Source organism: Amblyomma mixtum, chromosome 6 (genome assembly GCF_055824585.1).
Source record: "Amblyomma mixtum isolate Tamu chromosome 6, ASM5582458v1, whole genome shotgun sequence".
NCBI classification, from domain to species: domain Eukaryota; kingdom Metazoa; phylum Arthropoda; class Arachnida; order Ixodida; family Ixodidae; genus Amblyomma; species Amblyomma mixtum.
Genome location: NC_143017.1, coordinates 70191531 through 70206108, shown reverse-complemented (window position 1 = coordinate 70206108; position 14578 = coordinate 70191531). Strand labels below are relative to the sequence as shown.

At 47.3% G+C, this 14578-nt stretch overlaps 1 pseudogene; it reads right to left on the bottom strand.

Annotated features, from left to right (window-relative positions):
- Window positions 1–7206: 7206 nt before the first annotated feature.
- Window positions 7207–7934, bottom strand: LOC149339326 (MIF4G domain-containing protein B-like; annotated as a pseudogene).
- Between the last annotated feature and the right edge of the window lie 6644 nt (window positions 7935–14578).

Sequence of the window (14578 nt, the reverse complement as noted above, 5' to 3'; positions counted from 1 at the left end):
GGCATCGCGGCAGTGCCGGAGAAAGTGAGGCCGCGCTAGAGTGTTCTGGCGCCGACGCACTCCACGCCTCTCTGCATGCGTATACGCGTTCTGGTTCACTTGGCCCGAGAGAACGAACTTTTTCCCATTCGTTCTTTGAAGAAACAGGAATTTGTTTTCACCACCCATTACACCGGCGCTTCGTTTGCTTTTGCTATTCCGGCACCAACCCACAGAGGGGCTTTAGCCGCGATACGGCTCGCGAATGGTCTCGGAAACGTCGACGAAGGATGCGTGCTTTCGTTTCTTTTCTTTTGTGCTCACACTTCCCACTGGAAGCAATGGGAGACATACCGCTCACGCGACTTTCGTACCGACCCTATATAAGCGTTGTAAACGTTAGACCGTTCGTGTCTATGACGCTTGCGGTTGTTTTTCTTCAACTGGTATCCGGAAGGGCAGTCAGTGAGAGGGGGGGGGGGGGCGTTTTCTTTGGTTTTTTCCTCATTCACCGTAATGAAGGGCACAGGGCGTACACATTGCGAAGCCTTTTTCACGTCAGAATTCCTGTATTTTTGGGGCTTTCTGCAGCTCTTTAAATCCAACTCTCATTGCTTCGTAAAACAAATGCGACTTACATTACACGTTATAGTTTCCCATTGTAAGGACAAACGTTTAAATTCTTAGAATCACTGTGTTGCAAACTTTGTGTTAACATTTATGCTTTTTACCCTTTCCGGGAAGCACAGGCAACGCGAAGAAGCTGCAAAAAAAATTATCTTAGATCAAGCGTAATTCCAGCTTTCTTCTCTTCTGACTTTTTCCTTTTCCTTTCCTTCCTTTTCTCCAGTAATATCAAGGTGTACTGAAAGCAGAGCTTTCACACCGCTGTTTCCGTTCCGAAGGAGAACAGCGTGCGAACCTCATCGACTCCTTTGCGCAAGAGGCAAGGCACGCTGCCGTACTGAGAAGACGGGAAAAGAAACAAAAGAGTGAGGCTGCACTGCTCACCGCTTGGAATCTCGCAAGGCCTCAAGCGAGCAGTATTTTGCTCTTTTAGCGCGGTAAGAAAAAGGGGATGAGACAGACAAGATAACACTTTGACATTTCGGGATACAAGTCAATGACAGGCCGAGTTTTCCTACCGACATTCCCCTTGCTTTGACCCTAACATAATTTGCTCCACTCCGGTAATGCATTAGCTAGCGGGTAATAAGTAATAAGTTTCTCGGAGCCTGCGTGACTATGGATATTGAATGCTCTGCCAGCTTCCTCTACCGGAAACCATCGGAACGTGTTTATGGATCGTCGCTCATTTTTGCGGCGGCAGATGTATTTGGCTCGTTTCATGGCTTAGGTGTCGTCGTCATCCGCACTCTCTCTCCAACCGCATCATTGACTCCAGTTGATGTCCCTTCTTGCAACTGGCGCAGTCGACAGGATCCCAACTGGCGCGAAGGAGCCACTTAACTACTCCCCACACCCCATGCCTGATTACTGCGACTAGGAAAACGAAGGGAACTACAAGGGAAGCTGACAACAGGTAACAGCACCCAGACCAGAGTTTTCAACATTTCGATTAGCATCACTTCGCAATACATCAACTTTAACTAATATTTGCATTATCACAAAAGTAAACGTCCTGAGATTTTTTATTATTTTTTCAGCCGTTCATCTATGCATGACGGGAAATGTCCGGTACCGTTTTGCTACTGAAACACGCCGAGAAGAATAACAGGTCTCGCAAGCTTTTCGTAAGCGCAGTAGCAGAAGCTTTGTTGAGAAAACTGAAAAAAGAATGTAGTAAAAAAGGCAATGAAGATGTGGTCACCAAGGCCAAAAGTATACCGGTTGTCATCCCGTACACCCATAAGGTGGCGCACAATTATTGTGAAGCATGTGACAACAAAATACAAGGTACCTGTGGTTTTTTCCTCCCCCAAGAAACTGGCTGCCCTGTGCGTTAAAAGTGATCCCAACAAGGCAAACAAAACTCAGTGTAAGAAGAGACATGCAGCTCCGTTTGATAAATGTGCCATGGGAGTCGTCTACCGGATTCCTCTCATGTGCGGAAAGAAGTACATCGGAGAAAAAGGCCGCTGTATTAACGGCCGATTAACAGAACACAATCCGCATTTAAAAAATGGCACAGGTTCGCATCTGCCCCATCACTGTAAAGCCTGCGGTGAAGAAAGAAAGATTAAGTGTACATCAAGGCTGAAAGAAACGAAGGTTTTAAGTAGAAGTAAGGACCAGAAAGCCCGGGAACTGTTAGAGGCTTTCTATATAGAAAACAACTGTAGCGATGGTGTTAGTACGCCATCAATTGTCATATATAAGAATGAAACTTCTTTTTAGATACACGGGGGTGAGGCACCTGTGTGACTCACTTATCTTTTTTCCAATTTGTGTACAACCCTCAATTGCATGTGTGGTTCTTGCTATCCCTCTTGATTTTTTGCCTTATATTCATTCGCATTCGCGGTGAATAAAAGGGTTGGAAGTTGCACCTGTCCCGTCTAGCTTTTTGTGTTGTCGGTTCCGGCGCTACAAACCTTTTCTGGAAGCTTTACATGCGTTCGCAAACATTTGTACGATAAAAATATTTCGAATGAGATCTCGCTTGGACGTTCCAATCTATTTTCGTTTGGGCAAATGCTTTCACTTGCGTTTCTTTTGCTGTTTCTCTCAGAAATGCGAGTCATGAGTTTCTCGATAGAAGTGCACTTGTAAACTTAATTTTAGACGCCAGTTTTCCTAAAAGTTACAAAATGCCAGAAAGACGTGCGTTTGCAAATATATTGCTGTACGCCGACCCTCGTCGCTGTGGCTCATTGTGTTTAGGTTTTTGTTTTTTGTTGTTTTTTTTTGGCGGGGGGGGGGGGGGGGGGGAATAGAAAGAGCTGAACGCACTGGAGCTGTGACTATTTTCATCTCTAGTGTGTTGGGTGTTTGTTGCCGTCTTCGCTCTACGTTAAATACAAAAAAAGTACGGTCTTAAGACAACAGGCGCGACATGCAGACAATCCATATCTTCGCGTGGTTTCTTTTGATTTCTGTAGGCTACTTTTGTAAGCTTAAAGACGTAAGCAATGAATTGGGATTCAGCATGAATACTACGTTCGTTGCTGTGGCTTCGGTATCGAAGAGAATTCGGTACTACGAAGGGAAGCCAACAATAAACCCTGAATACAAATAGGCAGCAAGCGCATGATTCAAAGAGTCTACTTCCAGAGCGAACGAAGACAGCGTAGCGTTCACAGGACTGTCACTGACGAGGCAGGACTGCTGTGCTCTTCTCGCCTCGCTTACTCTTTTGTTCTCTATCGTGGCAGAGCCCAGGCGAACGTCAAGAACCAAACGCCGTAATGGCGAAAAATATCGCAAGACACTCCCCTGCACACATCTTTTGTGCGTGAGGTAAGAATATATAGTGGAGAAACCGATGAAACGAACATATTCGGACAGCATCGGCCTAGGACGTGAAAGATCATGCATTCGAGAGCCGAAATTAAGTCCGACGTCGCATATAGAGCGTAGGCCGGGCTGAAGCAAAGCAGAAACAAAAGCGGTCATCCAGTGAAAACCTCGCGATCGATGGCAGGCAGGCCGAAAGAACGGCACTCAGCTTCATTCCGCAGGTGCGTATTTATCTATATATTCTCCTTTGCCGTCGTCATGGTGCGTTTCCTTCCTTTCTTGGCTCCTCCCTACGCATCTTTGAGAACCTGTGAGTTGAGGTATAAGGCCACTTTTATTATTTTTCTTAAGATGCAAACGATGAGGCTGCACGCTTCTCCTATTCTTTGTTTTTGTCTCGCCGGCCACTTGGCAACGCAGAGGATTTGGCAAAAAGTGTGCTGAAATATTCACTACCCATCACCGCTGGTTCTTCGGACACGGAAGGCGTCGAGGATCGGTTGGAGTGAGTCCTCCTGCCGCCGTGTCCAGGAGCACCCAGGTGTTTCTATTCGTATACAGGCGCGTGGGCGTCAGAGAGGTTTTCTTTTCACTCGGTCTTCATTGCAAACTTGCACCTTTTTCTATCGATGGTCATTTCTTCCATAAACTGGTCAAAGCGGAATGAAGAACGACAGGAGGAGAAAATTAAGAGTCGCGCAAGGATTATTATTCAAGGACTTGTCATCTCGAACCGTTTACTCGGACCTGAAAAAACCACCTTGAGAGGACAAGTTAATGCACATTAAGTGGAAAGACCCTCTTTATATGAGGCATCTGAGAGGATAATGCGAATCGCATTCAAAGAGCAGTTATCCTCGTTCATGGCGTGCAAATTACACTGCACGTTTATTAGAATTTTGTGGGTTGCCTGAGGCGCGTCAGAGTGTTCGTGAGCACAAAATGAAAAGACTTTTCTAGAATCATTTAGAGCACTGTAGCCTATTGCATGAACATCCTACCGCACCTGCAAAATGTAGCGCAGGCTTATACTCGTAAACGTCCTTGAAGCGGGTGCTCTACGGGGTCAGTTACGAAGCAAAAACGGCTATCAAGCTCGTTAACCGAGCAACGTTTGGCAACTGTGTAAAGCTGGAGTTTCCTGCGTTACCCAAAACGGGTCTGAGTAAACAACCTGCGGTTTCTTCGTAAACCTCTGTCGCGACCGGCCCCGCGTCTTCTTTCTCTTCCTTCTCTCAAAATTAATCCCGTCCGGCGCCACTTTCGGCCACCCAATCACCGCAAAGTTCATAAGCTGATATGGCCACCTAACTTTCTCTCTCGAGCAGCTCCGCCTGCCTTTTCTTAGAATACGGTCCATTACCGCTAACGACCATCAGTTATTTTTCTATAGAATTACCTACCCTACCCATTTCTACTCCTCGATATTCATTAGGATGTGATTAAACAGTCTTTGCTTCCTGACCTACTCTGGCCTCTTCCTGTACCTGAACGCTACACCCATCAATTTACTTCCCATACCTCGCTGTGTGGTGCTAACAGCTGAATCATTTTCGTTAGCCTCCACGTTCCCGCCTCACAGGTGAGTACCCATGTGCAGAATGGTAATCTCGTCTGGAACTGCTTTTATGGGCTCTGCAGAGCGAATTCATTATTCTTACTATCTGAAAACAACTTTTTTGCGGCCTTCAATCTCTTCTCGAATTGCAGATCAAAAATCTGTTCCCGATCAGGGACCCCGGAACACGGAGGAAAAGAAGACAGCCGCCCCGCCATGTTCCCAACTGCTTGCACTCAGTTCACATTTCTGGAAAACCCTTAAAATTTATGAAGTTACTCATGTAAAGCGCAGAGTAGCTCAACAAGTTGGCTTTGTAGCCAGTCGTAAAGCAGTTCGTTTCGGTAACATAAAACAATCATGTTCAAATGGAAGTTTCTGATCATCTTACAGACGTTTATGCGCACTTTTTATGAACTTTTGAAATTTGCTGTTTGCTCCTGCTATGTTGTGTACTGGTTTCCTGGGCCTTTCTCAAGTTGTTTGTACAGCTTTTAGCCCAGGCGACCATCCATTTGTTGAAAAATAAATTTGGTTTGATTTGAATTAAAAAAATTAAAGCGCAACAAAGCGCACAATTTGTATATGCACTGAATCTCTCCTGATTTGTAAACCTTTATAAAATTGGCCCTTTTAATTCGTTTTAGAAGCACTACACATCTTTGAACAGTCCCAGTCAAAAAATATAAGCAAGAAATAAAAAGCGCCATTGAATTGAAACGTGGAATAAATATATACAGAACCAAAAGCTGGAAGCTTTCCGCTTCCACCCCTCTAAGAAAAAAGTTCCGGTGTTTCTGCGCGGGAAAAATGTTGTCTTCCATCGCGTGCACTGTATCTCATGGAGGCCTTCAAAAGCCGTGGCACAAAGGAACGCCATTTTTGCGCAGTCACTTGTACAACCTAGCTATGATACTTACTAGCGGTCACAGATGCCTCCACGACCCGGGAAAAAGTATCCACGCGTACAGGTGTCCCGCCTGCCAACGAACGTCTGCATTCACTGCACCGCAAAACAGCGCGTGAGTCCGATTATCATCTACGCGAATTTTATTTTGATCGGCTGCCTAATAACGAAGCTGTCGGCATTTGTTCGCGGTTATGCGTTCTGGAGATAAACGAGCCAAGAAGTATGTCTCAGACCATCCTCCAAGCTGCGTTCGTCGTTTTCAGCTTGGGTGTGGGGTGGTATGACCACGCCATTCCTGTACCCATGTTAGCGTTGCCCTCACCGGGTGCGACGCGTGACCGTGATACGCCCCAAACGCCGCAAGCTGAGATGCCGCGCATTATCCAAAAAGCGAATTTTCGTACAAAAGTTACGGCCAACAAAATACACACAAGCTTCAGCGCTTTATTTTTTTTTTTTTTTCAAAATACCACTATCTACTTGCCCTTAGTTTTCTTTTGCTCATTTTAACGCTTCACATGTCCAGCGGAAAGATTCCAAAACTACTTGCCATTGACATGGCCTAATTAGGTAAGATGTCCAGTAATAATTAAATAGCTTAAAAATGTCTACAATAAATGTTACAGTTTTCCGGAATCACCTCAAAGTGTGCGAAAACAAAAAAATTAAAAGTGTGTATTATGAACGGAAATAAAGAAATTGATATCCGTATGACACAGTTTTGAAAACTGAGAAGTAAAAGGTGGAATTATTGGAGTCGGCTGGCTATATCGCTCATGGCAGGGCCCCCACAGCGGTTGTCTCAGAGTTGGCCCAGTCCACCAGCCTAGGCTTTTTCCCGTGCGTAGAGCTGGCCATGACCACCTGCCACGGATCCGGCGTGGGATTATGTATGTTGACTACCGCCGAATTTCTGTCGCATGCTGATATAGTGCGTACAGTATGCATGGCCCTTTCTACGGAAGCCGAACAACATCCACCTATGCGATGAGGTGTCTTTTTACCGGGAATATAGGCCATATAAAGGCATTTATACGTTCCTATTTATGGTTCGGCAAAACTGCAGTCATTTCATTAATTAATGTAGCGTGCATAGTGCGTTCTATGTAGAAAATTAACCATAGATTTTCTGTTTTTGCCAGATGAATGTAAAAAGGAAGATGCCTTTCATACAGTTTTGAAATTTGGAATTCTGGTGTAATAATATTTAATTGAATTCAGTGACGGGAAAACGTACCGCAAACGATCCTGCAGCATAAGCATCCCCAATAAGGAGTAAACTCAGCAGAATAAAACTGGCAAAATCTACATTCTTTTATTGACAAAACTGCAAATGGCTTCAACCGCTGCCAAGCAGAAAAAGGAAACACTTTTGATAGGCGACAATTTGTGCCATATCAGATTCAACATCAATTATTGTGTTTTCGTAGTACTCCTTCTGTGCTGGGTTCAAGTCCCATCCGGAGGCTCGCAGCTCGATCATTTCCAGCATTCTTGCGTGTCATGGCTGACATGGCCTGAAGGAATGCCTTTCGCATCCGCCGCACCAAGGTCTGCATCAGAAGGGGAGCGTAATGCTCGATGGCCTTGCCGGTGCTCGTCAGGACCGACCGCAAACACCCCATCTGCGAGAATTACGAGAGCAGTGGTTAGTGTTCAGCACGGGAGGGCAACACTGAGGACGATCTCACATAAGACTCGCTGGAATCCTACTTACGGCACTGATATTTTTGAATTGTTTGTTTCACGTATCCTGCTTGAGGACGCAGTTGGTTAATAATGGCTCTCAGAAGCCGCGTAAAGGTACTTATAGAGGCTTACCTCTGGCGCGTTGTCCAGCGAAGGGGACTGCAGGATGTCGTTGCAGCAGTCGCAGAGCAGCTGAGCCAGGAACAGCGTGCTGCTCGCCTTGTTTCCTTCTCCGCTGCGGCGCCGCAGTCCCAGCAGGAGCTCCGCCAAGAAGGACAGGAAAGCCGTCCAGCAGCGCGGCACCGGCTCGGACTCGTTCAGCGGCCGAAGCAGCTGCCTCCGCTTGTCGAACCACTCGGCGCAGGTGCTCAGAAGCATGTCCAGAAACTTCTCGCCACTGTCCTTCTGCGGGTGCCAGGATGATGCACAAAAAGGAAATTAGCTTCATCGGCATATTCTGGATCGCTCAAGCACGATGTGAACAGAATTATATACGTATAATACTGCCAACAGCTGTCCATTTTTCCTTATAGTGCTTCTGGTATGCTTGACATTCCACATAACTAAAGATGACAAAGGCATGGATGTCCTAGAGCTAGTTTCCAGCCGGGAATACTGAAATGAACTGATCATATGAATTGAAACGCTGAGAAAAGAAATCGGGCTTAGCAGCCATAGGTTTATTACTACCAGCAACGAGCCGACGAAAGGATACAACTACGGCGCCCGAGTGGTTTCCTAGTCGTCTTTACCGTCTCTTGATAAAGACTGCCTTTGTTTCGTGCGGTTACTTCGAGATTAGGTGCGATTGAAATAATAACGAAAACAGAAGTAATGTGAACAAAGCATATTAAACACGTTGCGGGGCTATTTAGTTATGCATTTTCTGTTCTTCAAATTTAAGCAGTGCTAACTTTCAAGACGAATACAAAGAGGACAATGCAGGACGGGCGCTATTTTTTATTGAACCCGTTTTTCGTAGAACATAGAAGAAAAAACGACCGTGAGCGCATGCGCATGTACGGCTGACCACAGAAGGAAAAGCTAAGAAAATGGGACGGGGGGTAGGAGTAAAGAGAGGTCGCTTTTTTCTTCTCAAAGATGACAGCAAAGGTAGATTAAGGTGAGCAGAACGCATCTCGCCCCTGACTTTCAAGCAATCTGAATTCGCTGGAATGCAGGGAGACAGAGGTGGTGTTGACACACATGTCGCCTCTTGCCTTGATAAAAAATGCTTCGGATAATTCCCGAGCTAATCTATCTTTGTCCCTGGTTAGAATTTTTATCTTGTCATGCCGTAGCTCACAGTTCTAATCGTTTAGGTCCTTGGAAAAACGGAAATGGGCGGGTAGATGCAGGCATGAGTCTGATGCGTTTCCAAACTTCGTTCTTGTTTCCTGACAAGTTCGTTAACACAACGCAGTGTCTGGCCAACGTAGACTTTGCCACAAGAAAGGGGAATCTCATAGATCACACCCATGACACACCGGACAAAGGGCTTAGCGTGTTTTTTTCCACAGCCGGATGTTGCAGGGCCACTACTGCTAACTTTAGGGCAAATCCTGGCCAGTTTACAAGGCGCACAGAACACCATCGGAACGCCGTAATTGTTGCCCATACTTTTTAGGTTATGGGACACCTTGTGGATGTATGACATAAGCACTGGTCTTGCCATGTCCTCTGTGTATTAGACTTAAATGTTAGCGCTGCTTAAATTTGTAAAAAAGAAAAGCGAACAAAGCCGTAGAAAAAATATGAATTCCGGAAAGGAAAACGCTGTTTCGTCTATTTTACTTTCGGAGGCCTGCATGCGTAGAAACGCAAGGCATTGTTGGGACTTGGTCAGCAACATCGACGCTTCCGGCGTGGTGTCGAGCCCGAGTCAACAGAGATGCGAAGTTGCGGCAAGACGAAGAGCTTTATATAAAAGGTTACATATTGCGGGTTGTCGACAAGAGAGACTGATGCATGGTGGTGCTCTCTATAAGTAGAGTAAATGTTCCCTAGGTCCTCACACATTGTCCCTATGTTTTCACGTCACGTTACGTAGTCGTGGATGAGGGTTCAGAGGACCACCCATGGGTTCAGAGGGCAGCTTGACGCGGGTTTGTTTATGAGCCGCCGCTTGTCGGCGCGGCTCGTCGGAGGTTGAATCCGAGCTTCTGGGAACAGACCGTAGAGTCGGTCGCGTTCTCTCCGCCGCTGGGAAGATGGCCCCGGAGTCACGCCTCGGCCGTGGTGCGAACAAAATGGAGCAGAGCAGCCGGAATGCACGTTGTAAACAAAGCTCTTGTGCGACCGTCGCTCACTGCTCAATCTCTCGTCCCTGTCGGGATCGCGCAGAAACCATTAAGCCACGAAACGTAGGCTGGAGGGGATCCGCTGCGCGAGAGCTGTTTATTGCCGCCTTGGGCGAAGCACTTAGCGCCATAAGTCAGGTTGAAATCGCTCTCCGGGTACAACAGCATGGATATCACCTACAAGCGTCAAGCGTTGAGAGATCACTCAGACACCGCGGAGTGTGACGTATTCTCACCGGCATTTTACCCTCCTATGTCGTGCTATAAGGACAGCGCAGCAATTAGACCAGAATGCGGACTGCACCGGTCACATGGCACGTACAATGAACAGGAGGGAAATGCCGACTTACCGCGATGAGTAAGAGGCACAGTTGAACAGCTGACTCGGTGTTCTGAGTGCCCTGTAAGGCTCTTTGGCAGATAGCCTGCACCAGGTCCGTCAGCTGCTGGGTGGTGAGAGCGTTCGGATCTGCGCACAAACAAGCGTGTAAGGGTCCAAACGAAGCAAAAACACAACACTCGCTTCACCACTCTCCGTCACCGACAAAACTGCATTCGCCCTAAAATCACTAGAGCTCTTGCAGCCATGCTTTAGGCACGGTGACTAAGACATGGCAGCTATAGCCGTCCCTGCAAGCGTGATGTCCATTCTCCACTTGCCTTTACAGCACCCACCGAAATTCCCACCCTCCACTGGAAACTGGCCTCCAACTCTACAACTCTAACAGAGTTTTCAGATAGCTTTATAGTATGTTCAGCCAACGCCTCCTCTATTTTTACAATGCCTGCCGAGTAGGGCCGATCCGACCGTCCAAAACCCTCTCCTGTCCTCCTTTCCAACTCTTCCCCGTCGGCTAGCCTTCGCGCCTGCTGTGCGTCTGTGGGGGAGAGGACCATCTGGGTGGCGCGAGACAACGGAAAGCGGACGAGGCCACTTTGTTATCGTTTCTATCTTTCTTCGTGAGGCGGCGCTCTGCATCCTTCATGACCATCAGGCTGCCTGTCAGGTATGGACGCGTCATTGAGCGCGCTGTTCGTGGCGCTGCTCACCTTGAAGCGCTGGTCATCGCGAAGCCGCTGCAGGCGCTCGTTTTAAAAGGAATCACAGACAGTGCGGCGCAACGGCGTTGGCATTGCAACGGAAGGCTGTGGCGGCTTTGCCAAATCATGTCGGTCTTTTAGCTAAGCTACAACGCTGAAACATTCCGGGAGAGGAACTTAAACTGCTTGGCGAAAATATGAAATCCGATGGTAAACGTATTTAGTAATAAGTTATGCTATTTTGGCTTTGGATTCTGTCATGTTAAGTACGGAAAACTGGAGAATGAAATGAAGAAGGCATGGCAAATCTTCACGATAAGGCATTTTTCAAGACTACCAGACAACAATAGCTTTCAAGTCGTAGCTGTACTTTTGTCAAGATAAGCTTTCATTGTTACGACGACTAGATAAAGATTATTCTCTGTCCTTGGCAGCCTGCAACTACGATTGTTTTGAGAAGCGAAAAATGAACTTCATTCGCAAATATACGGCGCAGCAGCTGTTGCCAAAGCATATCGGAAGTTCTGCCTGGTCCTGACTGCAACCAGGCGCTAATAAAACGATGCAAAACAAAGAAAAGCGCCTGAAGAAAAAGAGGCAAGAGATAAAAGAAAAGAGAAAGCGGAAATCAAGACCTCTTCAGCGCTGTTCAGAGGCAGTCATCGTAAAGGCCGAACCACAAGGCAGAGTTTCTTCAGCGCCGCGTCAGCGTCTCTTATACCGGCGTTGTCGTTCGGCGCCGCAAGAGAGGGCGACCAAACACATGAGGGCGTACGAACTGGCGTCTCCACCCGGGCGTTAGGTGTGTTTTGATTGTTGTTGAGCTCCGCTCGCGCACGAGATGCTTTGTCCTCCTCGTGCGTACAAAAGTTGTTTCTCTACAATTCAAACTTCTTAAGGCTGTAAATACCTGCTAATACAAGTAAATAGTCACCAATTCTAAAAATGTAAATGGCTATAAATACAAAGAGTTGTATATACTGTTACTGTAAATTATTGTAAATATATGTGAATAAATGCACGGAAACGTCAACTTCTTTTGTACTGTCTAGGCAGCGAAGTTCCTCAGCTCCGCATAAACGAGCTTAAAATTGCCCACTCTTCACACAAAACTGAAAGCAGCAGCCCTGCTGCAGATAATTATTCGGTGCCATTTTACTGCTGCTGCGAGGACACCTCGTCAGCTTCGCGGGCCACAACATTTACCCGCGAAAAACAATTTTCGTTAACAATGGCGCCACGAAACGAACGAGCCTTAAAACATAACAATCTACTCGTATGGCAAGGAAGAGCAATAAGTAGCGCAAGTACCTCAAACAGCGCATCAAGTGTGCCAGCCAGCATCCTCAAGGGATAGGCGGAGCGATCGCCACAGGCCACCTCTGCGAACGGCGAGCAGCTACTCAAGAAAGCTACTCAAGAGAGCTACTCAAGAAAGGGCAGACAGCAACAACCTGACAGACGCCAAGAGTAGGAGTAGGCCAGCGCTAACACCACCGCGCGCCCATACGCAAGCATGACGCAAGCAGAGCTACCATCTGGCAAGCGCCGCAGCGCGGCAACTAACTGAAATGAGGTGTACCGACGGCTCCCATTGCGAAGCGGGCGATGCGGCTGGCATTGTAAAAATAGAGGAGGCGCTGGTTCAGCATACTAAACTCTACGGTAATGTTGCTGCTCGCTGCACGCTCCTAAACACAACCTATTAAGGTTATACGACCAGGCTTAAATACTGAAAGCGTTGCCCCTTGATGTGGGTTGAGGGGATGTAAATTCCACTCCAAACTGGAGGAACTTATCGGCACCCTTTCTTACCTTTCAGCGCATTATTGATGAGGCCCTGGGACGGGGCGTGCGAGGAGGCACTAGCGGTTTCCGGGCCGGCGCGCAAGGCGCATTGGGGCTGCCGAAGCGGGGGCGGCTGCCCAAATGTTTTGTTGACAACGGCATCGAGTAGAGCAGGCCCTGATTAAAGACAGCAGAGCACGGAATTGAGGATTTGGAGACATGTTAGGCGCAACCGAAGGTGACAGTCTGAAGCCAGTAACTGACCTCTCCTACTTTTACTCTGATTAAAATTCCTTTCACTCTCTGTTGTGAACTGGATGGAATGATGGATGAAGCTAAACCCTTTAAATCGGGCGGAGGCTCAAACCACGTAGCCATGACTGATGAAATTAAATACTTGTCAGATAACCCTTGCTTGGTAACTTCTACCCGCCTAAAGTCTCTTCATTCTTCACTGACCTTAAACCTCAATGCTTTAAATAAATCCGCCCCGCTTCTTTCAACTGTAGCGTGACGCGCTTTGCAGAAAAGTCACGCTACCACTCTGCCATGCCAGCTCGATGGTTTGGAATGAGCAAAGGTGCATCTAGTGAATACGGTGTCTTCGTTCACTCCCATCTTCCTCCCTTGCCATTGCGGCGAGGTTTAGGTGTCCACCGAGATATGAGAGACAGATACATTTCCTTTCCTCAAAAACCAATTTACCGACGAGCAAGGCGTATTTGTCCGCGTTTCATATTGGTCCAAATTGTCGTGACGTCACCGCGCGCGAATTTGGACGGGTGTCCACCAAAATATGTGAGGCAGTTACTGCTCAACTTCCTTTCCTCAAATACAATTTTCATTTGCATCATTAGGGCCCCTCTTTCTTCTTTCACTCACACTTCCTCCTTTCCTGTACGGTGCGGCTCAGGTGTCCACCGAGATGACAGAGAAAAATTCAGGGGGCACTTTGGCTCTCTAAAGTGCTGCAAGGCGAAAGCGTTTCCTGGCCACTGTTTGTTCTTATTTACTTTTTATTTTTCATATTTTGTTTTTATTTATTTTTGCTCCTTTTCTTAAATTTATTGTTTTTATTTTTACTTCCACATCTTTTTATTTTGTTTTTATTTTCGTTTATTTTCTTATTTTTATTTTTTATTTTCCTTTTCGTGACTTTACTCCTTTTATTTTATTTATAAAGCCCATGCATTCACTAGATGCGCCTTTATTCATGCTGGAACCTTGAGCCTTTTAAGCAGTGACACCGAAAGGCGGACGAATCTGCCGACGCGTCTGTCGACACTTCTGCCGACGCGTCTGTCGACACTCCTGCCGACGCGTCTGTTGACACGGCTGCCGACGCGTTCTTTAAACCGGGCTCAGGTGGCCTCGGATCGGGGATTCACGAAGGATCGCATGCACTCATTCAGTGAGCTGACCCAGACATACAGAGCCTCTCGCCAGCTCTACCCCCCGCCCCACCCCTCCCTAGATAACAGACACGCAACACTCTGGCGCAGATTACAAACACATACTCTCCCCTCGCCCCTTACCCTAACCCACTATCATCCCTGCTTCCCCACTCCTGCTTGCGCCCTATGCCCAGAACCCAATTCGCTTCTTCCCTCCACATCCTTTCCCTCTGCCCGGCGGACCCTCCCCCGCGGGACCTAGAGAACCTCAAGACCTGGGAGGACTGGGAGACCCTGCTGCGCTCGGAGGACCCGGCCGTGCAGACCATCGCCACCGGCCGTGCTGCCAGTGTTATGAACCTTAGGAACATAAACACTTGAGTGCATTGGGGTCGTGCGGGGACCCTGGGGCATGCCCCGAATTCCTGTTAAATTAAAGTTTCTCTCTCTCTCTCTCCTTGTCGATATTCCTGCCGACGCGTCTGCTAACGACAGTATG